The sequence below is a fragment of the Triticum urartu genome, chromosome 7A, assembly GCF_056163025.1.
Source record: "Triticum urartu cultivar PI428250 chromosome 7A, HENAU_Tu73, whole genome shotgun sequence".
NCBI classification, from domain to species: domain Eukaryota; kingdom Viridiplantae; phylum Streptophyta; class Magnoliopsida; order Poales; family Poaceae; genus Triticum; species Triticum urartu.
Window position 1 is genome coordinate 580,117,130 of NC_141879.1, and position 10,846 is coordinate 580,127,975.

A 10,846-nucleotide genomic window follows, 5' to 3' on the forward strand; every position below is an offset into this window, starting at 1 on the left:
AGTCTCACGCTATATCATGACAGTCACTTTTCGGCTTTCTCTACTGAGGTGCTCGTCCGGATGAACCAGGGCACAATCGCAGTAGTTCTCCTGGTGCTACCTTAGCCGGTAAAGCGGAACGTAAGGCACCAAAACACAGGAGCCGGGCTAACCCAACATTTGACCAAAGACAATGATTCGGAGCTGATGCATATAGGGCCAAACTCGCGACGCCGAACACTCCCTAAGGTATTCGGTCTTTGTGGTATAAATCGGGCCTAAATAATGGCCTTTGTAAGAAGCCCCTTGTGTCCAGGTACTGCATTATTCTGGCGTGGCCACATGCCAAGACGTCAGCATCCTTCTCAACGGTGGATATGTATCAACAAGAGACAGTAAAAAAAGTTTACGCAGGGTCTTAATCTAAAAAGAATCCTTGGAACGGGTCCCTGCTGCACATCTGCGCCTGTGTCTCCGTTGTGCCATATCTTGGACGGGTGTAGCACAATGATCGTCTGTAAAAGAGAGGAAGTTAAGTGAAAAAGTTGTCGTGCAAAAAGATAGTTTTTTTAAAGAAACCATGTGTAATTCAAGATGATAAGAAATTGCCACTTGTCTGCGCGCGTTGAGCCCCTTGTATTGACAAATAGGGGTGTGACCACTTATTTCTGTATAAATAGAGGCGCCGGACTTGATTAGTTGTATCTGAGGTCTTGACGACCTATTGGATGCTTTCGTTTGTCCGGGCGCCTTTAGTGTGCGGCGGCCAAGGCAGCCTCACTCTCTTCGGCGCGCAGAGATCGCTTGATATTTTCGTGCACTGTAATGATGCCACGTGGACCGGGCATCTTGAGTGTGAGGGAGGCGTAGTGCGGTATTGCATTAAAGCGAGCGAAAGCTTCACGTCCGAGCAGTGCTTGATAGCCACTTTGAAATGGAGCGATGTGGAAAGTTAGATGCTCGCGACGGAAGTTATCGAGGGAGAAGAATATAACTTATAGTAAGAGGGAGCCCGTACAACGAGCCCCTGGGCCTGGCGTTACTCCTTTAAAGGTAGTATTGCTATGGCGAATTTGTGTTGGGTCTAACCCCATCCTGCGGATTGTATCCTGATATATTAGGTTTAGGCTACTGCCGCCGTCCATCAAGACCCTTGTGAAGTGATATCCACCAATTACTGGGTCTAATACCAGGGCAGCCCATCCTGCGTGTTGGATACTTGCTGAGTAATCGCGATGATCGAAAGTGATCGGTTGAGATGACCAGTGGCAGGACTTCGTAGTGATAGGCACTTGGGTATACTTTCCTGGGAGTGCCGTATTGTTTTTTCCCTTGATTATGTGTAACACGTTTGCTGTTTTGACTTTTGGTGGAAATTTCTTTTGTTCCGCTGTGTCTTGCTTGGGAGGCTCGTCCTCGTCTTCACTTGGTGTATCCTCCCCCTTATGTACGGCGTTGAGCTTGCCGAACTGCTTTTTCAGGCTCCTCGCGGTGGCAACAAGCCTTTTACGGGCAGTCTATTGCTCCGGGTGTCTGTCCGGCGTTATGTCGTCCGGACCATTATCCTTGATAGGATTTGTTTGTTCGGTTTGATTATCCGGATTGCCGTTGTCCGGCAGCGGTTCGCCCTGCTCCAGCGCTGGGTCTGTGTGATCGCTATTTCTGTCGAGGCGGGATTTGGGGCGGCGCTTGCGTCGCCGCTTTGACTGCTTTTCGAGGGAACAAGCCTTCGGTGTGTCCTTCTGCTCCTCGTCGTCATATTTTGGTGCGTCCACCATGTATACGTCATATGACGAGGTGGCGTTCCAGGGCCCAATAGGCGCTGGTTCTTCATCGTCTCCTTCATCGGCGTCCATACCGTCGATGTCTCCGGAGTCGAAGTCGAGCATGTCGGTTAAATCATCGACAGTGGCTACAAAGTGGGTGGTGGGTGGGCTTTGAATTTCTTCATCGTCCGTACCCCAACCTTGCTGACCCATAGTCCGGTCAGGGCTCTCCTGATAAAGAGAGAGACTTCAGTGACTTCAGGATGTCGCCGAAAGGCGAGTGCTGAAAGATGTCCGCGGCAGTGAACTCCATGATCGGCGCCCAATCGGATTCGATCAGTAGGGGCGCGGTGGGCTCGGAGTCCGGAGAGGAGTCCGGCTCCTTGGAGTCACGGGTCTCGCAGAGTACGGGGCTAGTGCTTGGCTCAATCGCCGTTGGGGTTGCAGCCCCCGAGGTGGCGTCCAACCGCCCATCCTCGATCAGCGCAGTTGGCTCCGAATTAAGGGTCGGAGCCGATGCAGATGCGGCCTCCAGGGCACTGTTCGGCGGTAGAGCTAGATCATGCTCGTCGTGACAGTGCGGCGCGCTCAGCAGTGGCTCGAATCCGTCGAAGATCAAGTCCCCGCGGATGTCAGCCGTGTAGTTTAAATTTCCGAATCTGACCCGACGGCCAGGGGCGTAGCTTTTGATCTGCTCCAGACGGCCAAGCGAATTGGCCCGCCGAGCGAAGCCACCGACGGCGAAGATCTGTCCGGGGAGGAACACTACTGGATTCTGGCACTTTGCCATCTGCCATGGCAGATGGCAAAGGCATGGTCGGCGGATGGCAAAGGCTTTGCCATCTGCCAGCAGATGGCAAACAGTTTATCTGAAACCCTGCCGGCAAAGGCTTCTTTGCCGTCTGCTGGCTGATGGCAAAGAGCCTGTGGCTTTGCCATCAGCTAGCAGATGGCAAAGAGCCTGTGGCTTTGCCATCAGCTAGCAGATGGCAAAGCCTATTAACGGGGTTAGCCCCGTTAGAAGGCTAACGGCATACTTTGCCGTCAGCCAGCAGATGGCAAAGGCTGCAGGCTCTTTGCCGTCTGCCAGCAGATGGCAAAGTATGCAGGCTCTTTGCTGTGTGCCAGCAGATGGCAAAGGCTGCATGCTTTGTCGTCTGCCAGCACATGGCAAAGAGCTTTGCCATCTGTTGGCAGATGGCAAAGAGCCCAAATAGGCCAGCCCAAATGTTACATGTAGATGGCAGTGGCCTCTTTGCCATCTGCCAGCTGATGGCAAAGCTCTTTGCCATCTGCCAGCAGATGGCAAAGTGACTATATTGCCCCATTTAATTTTGTTTTTTCTTATATCAATTCATTTTCACAGAAAATCAAACACAAATATATTTATATGACCAATATAGCATATTCAACACATATTACCAATAGTCATGAACACATATATCCAATACATGTTACCAATAGTAGCAAGTTTCATCCGTACATATACATAGTTTCATCAATATTACACAATTTCATCCATAGGTAGCAAGTTTCACAAGGTCAAAACAAAAACTAAATACATGCACTCCATCAACCCAACCTTCCGTGATCTTAAGCAAATCTGTAAAATGGGAAAGAAGAAAGTTAGAAGAAGAAGACTAGAAGAAGAAGATTATTACGATGCAACTAAAATGTGAAGATTATTATGATGCAACTTATATCTGTAAAATAGGTCATTTTGGAGCTAAGTATGGTTATTATGTCATTTTTGAGCTAGCTAAGCATAATAAGTCATTTTGGTGTAAACCATGCTAAGGTCATTCTAGAGCTAAGTAAGGTTATTATGTCATTTTGGAGCTAGCTAAGCATGTGAAGTCATTTAGGAGCTAAAATATGTCATTTCTTAAGCATATTATGTCATTTTAGAGTTAGCTAAGCATATTAAGTCATTTTGGAGGAAAAGATGCTAAGTATAGGTCATTTTAGAGCTAGCCTAGGTTAAATAGGTCATTTTGGAGCGAAGTAAGGTTATTATGTCATTTTGGAGCTAGCTAAGCATATGAAGTCATTTAGGACCTAAAATATGTCATTTCTTAAGCATATTATATCATTTTAGAGCTAGCTAAGCATATTAAGTCATTTTGGAGGAAAAGATGCTAAGCATAGGTCATTTTAGAGCTATCCTAGGTTAAATATGTCATTTTAAGCTAGCTAAGCATATTAAGTCATTTTGGAGGAAAAATGCTAAGTATAGGCCATTTTAGAGCTATCCTAGGTTAAATATGTCATTTTGGAGCTAATTAAGCTTATTATGTCATTTTTGAGCTAGCTAAGCATATTGAGTCATTTTGGAGGAAAAAATGCTAAGTATATGATTATGTTGCTAGTATCCATATGGCAGAGAACCCGGGCCGACATGACTAGTCATAGAACCAAGGTGGCACAAACATACGGGGACAGGCATACATGACCTAGCAATGCACGTGTCGGTCATCAGCGAGTGCAACCAAGTCGTAGCAAGCTACAAGGACTTCGGTGATACACCGCGTGACATTTCCCCGTAGGGACAGACACAGGAGCAAAGAAGGACACATGCCGGACAATCCATGTGTTCCGGAGCAGTAGCGAACTACCATGGCTCAGTGGAAGCACTAGGAGGCATTTCCCTGTATGGAAGGCTACCAAAGGCACACGACTAGGTGTCGAATCCCACACATACAATGCATTTCAAACATACACACATTATGCACGATATGTGTAGATACAACATGGCATCACAACAGAACTCTATTAAGCAAAACACTTGGGAAACTTACCGTCATCACGGAGGTGTAGGTGTAGGTGTAGGACCGGTCGCGCCAGTGGCAGACGAAGAAGGATCGGTCGATGCTTGTCGGGAGTTACGCTGCACCAAAGATTATTTTCAATGTATCGTTAGCATGATGCAACTCAAATGTGAAGACTAGTAACTAATGACCGTTCAAATGAAACTCACCGTGCCCGCCAGAGCAATGACTGGCATTGGCGGAGGGGTCTAGCCGTTCTTCTCGCACATGGACTGCACATTTGGTTTTGACGAGTCAGTCATATCTATTATATAATTAAAACAGAAGACAAATAAGACACCATGTTCATCCACATATATTAAATTATATCAACCGTTAGTTTTAGAGATTAAAGGCTAAGATTTAAAGATGTAAACGTTACATACAAATATTGTATGGATGTCGTTTTTGGAACATCAGATGTTGCCACGTACATGTCTTTTTTTATTTAGAATTCAAGTAGCAAAGAACAAACATGTATAGGACAAGGAGACGTAAAAGACATATACATGTACAAAAAAGAATAGGCCAACACGTCTTACATCAAAGTCGTAATCTTTTCCTTAAAAAAAAGAATAGGCATACATGAGTACTGCAAATACGTCAACCTACTAATACTATATGGAAGAGTCGGAGCACGTACCCAGAAAAAAGGAGTCCGGGCACACCAAAAAGAAAAAGGAGTCCGGCCAGAATACGGATCATCAACTTAATGAAGTTGGACCCCTTTTTTCTGTGTTCCCAAAATCATCACATACTCCTGCTTTAGATAGTGCTTCACGTTGGAACAAAAAACATCCCCTACTAAGATTAATATAAAGAAGAAAATATGTGTGCTGTCAAAAAAATAATAAGAAAAGATGCGTACGTACGCAACAAAGAGTGTGGGAGAAAAAGTTGGCAAACCACCTTTTGTTAAAAAATATTAAAAATAAGGAATATGCTAACGGTAATAAATCATTCCCCTAGAAATACGTGGGCATCTGTAGGTGCAAATAATTTATATTTTCATTCTCTCAAATTTATGTATGTTCTATTTATTTTGCAATGGATGATGATTTATGTTCTGATTACAATGGTTGAAATTCTACATATGGATCAAAAAAACGTGGCATGGAAATTCTTCAATGTAAAATAAGTATTTGTCATGACAGAAAGTCATGAATAAGACCACATCAAAGCAACACAGTGTACATCCTAAGATAAGACACATAAGTAAACATGCTATTAATTTATTTTGAACTTTGACCAGTAAGATATGCTAAGGTATAGGAATTGAACAAGTAAAAATTACTTTATGCCGTACACCATTTTGCTATTTTCCTGGCATATCATAAATGAAAAATCATAGTAAAAATCATGAACTGTAAACTGCAAATACTCGATTGTAAAATATATTTTGGAGCAGATGGAACATTATATAATAATATTAGGAGAAGGACATGTAAACCATCATTGAAAAGTCAGCACCTCAAGACAAATCTATGAATATGCCAATCATTTATGCACGATGAGTTCAAATTTGTAGTAGTAATTGCGTTGAAGGATACTGATTGATTTACGAGTGAATAACCGAGTCAAATTTTAATTCTGGAAAGAAATGAGGGAGATGAGAGAGAAACATGCAACTATTATGGAAAGGTGGATGATTCTCAAGTACATATGGACATCTCAGTCATCTATGCTCCATAAGTTTAATTTGCAATAGTAACTGTGATGACGGAGACCATTGGAGTGGCGAGCAAACAAATCGAGTTAAATTTTATTTCTTAGAAGAAATGAGGGAGGTGACAGAACGCACTAAAAGAGGGTTGAGTAAAAAGTCAGGATAAAGGAAATTATGTTAATTCGAGGTAGAGTGACCTCATGAGATATGATGCTAAGGGGCTCACAGAGTCGATGACCAAGGGATGAAGAGAATATCGAAAAAGAGAATTCACCACATTTTTCCAGGTGGACTAAACACAACTGCCTTCGACAATATACTTCTAGCAATGGAAATAAATAAATGGTTGTGCCAAGCAAAAAAAAATCTTTACATATATATAAATGATAGATAGCCATAAAAAATAGATCAAATTAAAAAAAATTACTTATATATGAATATGATTTTTCCCAGAAAAAAAAGTTCGTCGAATTAGCCGAGTCGTTTCGGTTCCTCTCAGCCCACAAATTAGTGTATTCATGCAATGTAAACTTTCAAATAAGTCCATACAATTTCTATCCTAAAAATACTATTAATCTTGGTACCACACAAATCACATAGTGAAAAGTGTGCAAGTGTCTCTCGGCCAGCCTACAAACGATTGTACCCTTATAAACCATCACAAATAACCTTAACAGAAATTAAAACAATTAATTTGCAAAATAGCAGAAGTCATGATCTGGAAAGGACAGAACTAAATTCATTGTAGTGTTCTTCCATGTGAATCTAACAGTGTGAAACAGTGAACCAAAAATCATAGGTTACTTCTTACATGCTCATGCAAAGACTGGAAACTAGTCCATCTATGGTGGCATTACATAACACAAGGTATTTACCAGACCTGGCTTAGATGGCATAGCAGAATTACCTGATGATTTCTAAAAAAGTTCGGAACATGTCTGTGATGAGATCATTGCATTCAAGGTCCAACATCACAACACATGCCCGGTATCTTGCAACTGTTTCCAAGATAGCAACTCTCCTGCTAAAGTAATGGCTATTAACATCAGCGAGTCCACCAAATGTACCAACAATCAGACAAAATATGGTCTGCAAGAAAGAAAAAAAGAATACTCAAATACTTGAACAAACACTGTAAGCTCAGTCAAAGTAATTTATTCAGCATTTTTTGTGAGCACAGGGTTACCCTTAAAACATCATCACTATATGGAGCTTCAGGTGCAGTTATTCTTGTAATTTCACAGAAGCAGGTTGCCAAGAGAACTTTAACATCTTGATCCTGATGTTTCAGCAATTCTTTTCTGACAACTGCTGTTAGACATGGTTGGATAGCTTCCATCACCGAGGACCCTGGTGACTGTTCTATTCCATGTAGGCACTAGAACATAAGGGCGCACGTTGCCGCGCCCATCCAACTTCCAGAAAAGCAATAGAAATAGGTAAGAAAATCTTATTGGTATAAGCTAAGTAAATTTGAACACTTTGTATTGTCCCTTAACATAGGTGACATGTCATATTTATTCAGGGATACTCATTAATGAATCCACATTCTACAAGTTTCAGTTTCTGTACGAAAATATGTTTATATACACATTAGTACAACAATTGTTTGCTACTTCCAGCAAAGGATTATAAAATTCAATTGCAAAGAGATTTGCATTGCAAATACTACGATATAGTTTCACGGCACGGTACGAAGATCAACACTATATCGGGATGAGCACGTTAATTTGTGAAGAATTTGTGAAGAATGAATTTTGACAAACTACCAGAAAATGAAAGAAAGGGGTCCAGAAGCAGTAAAAAAACAAATATAAATAGCTTAATCTATCTTAGATAGAACCCTGTCTAAACCTTGGTTGCTCGCTAAATTCTATGATGCCAAATAGTAACGGACATCATTGCACATATTCAAGAAGCATACCAGAGCAGCATAATCTGAACACGAAATCTGAAATGAAGGAAAATGATAAAAGATAAATATCCTGCTGAATTTGAGCTAGTTTATCTATTCTACATCAGTGGTAGGCTGGTAGCAGAAACAAAAAGAGCATTGAGCTGCAGCATATGAGCCAAACAAAAGGGAATAAGCACAAACCCGCGGGGCAGGGCAGGGGCGCCAGGAGGTCGGGGAAGGGGCGCAGCCAAGCCCGCGCAGAGCAGGGGCGCACGCAGGGGAGCACGTCCGCGCGGCTGGATCCAGGAGGGCGGGAAGGAGGGGCGGGGCGGCTGGGCTCCGGTCGGCGAGAAACGGCAAGCTCGAGGGTGGTGGGGTGGTGGGTGGCGGGGTGCTGGGTGGGGCGGCGGGGTGGTGGGGCGGCGGGTGGTGCGGGCGCGGGCGGCGGGGTGGTGGGGTGGTGGGGCGGCGACGGGGTGGTGGGGGTGCTTGGGCGGCGGCGGGTGAGATGCGTGGGAAGGAGGGAGAGGAGGGAAGAGAGGGAGAGGAGGGGAGAGAGGGAGAGGATAACCCCACGGTTTTTTTTATCTGGAAAAAAATAACCCCATCTCTTTGCCATCTCCCAGTAGATGGCAAAAAAATCTTTGCCGTCTGCTGGCAGATGGCAAAGAGGTGGGGCTGGTACGCCGTTACACGTTTGATGGCCACAGTATTTGCCAACCTCTTTGCCATCTGCTGGCAGATGGCAAAGATTATTTGCCATCCACTAGCATATGGCAAAGATTTGGCTGATGGCAACCATGTTCTTTGCCGTCTGTCAGTTCTTTGCCATCTGTTTTTTATAAGCAGATGGCAAAGACATTCTTTGCCATCAGCTGGCAGATGGCAAAGAGCTGGCTGATGGCAAATTCCCTGTTTCCAGTAGTGGAAGGTCTCACCCTGGACTGCATCGCTATCGATGATCGTAGGAGCCATCGAGCCTGACGGCGACGACACAGAGGAATTCTCAATGAAAGCACCAATGTCGATGTCAAAACCGGCGGATCTCGGGTAGGGGGTCCCGAACTGTGCGTCTAGGCCGGATGGTAACAGGAGACAAGGGACACAGAGTTTTACCCAGGTTCGGGCCCTCTCGATGGAGGTAAAACCCTATGTCCTGCTTGATTAATATTGATGATATGGGTAGTACAAGAGTAGATCTACCACGAGATCGAGGAGGCTAAACCCTAGAAGCTAGCCTATGGTATGATTGTTGATGTGTATGTTGTCCTACGGAGTAAAACCCTCCGGTTTATATAGACACCGGATAGGGTTAGGGTTACATAGAGTCGGTTACAATGGTAGGAGATCTGCATATTCGTATCGCCAAGCTTGCCTTCCACGCCAAGGAAAGTCCCTCCCAGACATGGGACGAAGTCTTCACTCTTGTATCTTCATAGTCCAGGAGTCCGGCTGAAGGTATAGTCCGGCCACCCAGACACCCCCTAATCCAGGACTCCCTCACTAAGCTTGGGTATGACCAAGGCACCCCAAGGTAATATTCAAGGACAACCAAGAGCCTAAGCTTGGGGATGCCCCGGATGGCATCCCCTCTTTCGTCTTCGTTCATCGGTAACTTTACTTGGAGCTATATTTTTATTCACCACATGATATGTGTTTTGCTTGGAGCGTTAATTTATTTTGTTAGGATTTTCTTGCTGTTATTTAGGACAATTTTTTGCATCTTTTATTTCAATAAAATTGGCATTGATAGCCTTTACTATGCCTATTTTACAAGTATACATGTTGCTGTTTGAAAACAGAAAGTTTACCGCTGTTGCAAAAATTCCCTAGAAAAGTCAGAATGTGATAAAATGTTGAAACCTTTTGAGTTTTAAGCTCTGATAAATTTACTACAGTGGGATTTTTTTTCATAATTTTTGGAGCTAGGGAAGTATGGATGTTGCAGCATTCTTTACAGACTATCCTGTTTAGGCAGATTGCTGTTTTGTTTGCATTGTTTGCATATGTTTGCTTCTTTAATGATTCTATTTGAGGATAGGACTATTAAATATGCAGAGGCATTTAGTATGCAATGTTGAATAATAGTTTTAGTAATTTGCTACAGTAGAGTATGATAAGGTTTTTGCAGTGGTTTATACTAACTTATCTCACGAGTCCTTGTTGAGTTTTGTGTGGATGAAGCTTTTGAGATTTAGGGAGACCGTGATATGAGAGGAATTAAGGAGACAAAAAAGCTCAAGCTTGGGGATTCCCAAGGCACCCCAAGATAATATTTCAAGAAGTCTCAAGCGTCTAAGCTTGGGGATGCCCCGGTTGGCATCCCACCTTTCTTCTTCAACAACTATCGGTTAGTATCGGTTGATCCTAAGTTTTTGCTTCTTCACATGATGTTTTTCTTAGATGTCATTTTATTTTGCTTTGCTTTTTGTTTGAATAGAGTACCAAGATCTGAAATTATTAAATGTTAGAGAGTCTTCATATAGTTGCATAATTATTCGACTACTCATTGATCTTCACTTATATCATTCGGAGTAGTTTGTCGTTTGCTCTAGTGCTTCACTTATATCCTTTTAGAGCACGGTGGTGGTTTTATTTTATAGAAATAGATGAACTCTCATGCTTCACCTAGATTATTTTGAGAGTCTTAAATAGCATGGTAACTTGCTAAAAATCCTAATATGCTAGGTATTCAAGAATAATAAAATTCTCTTATGAGTGTGTTGAATAC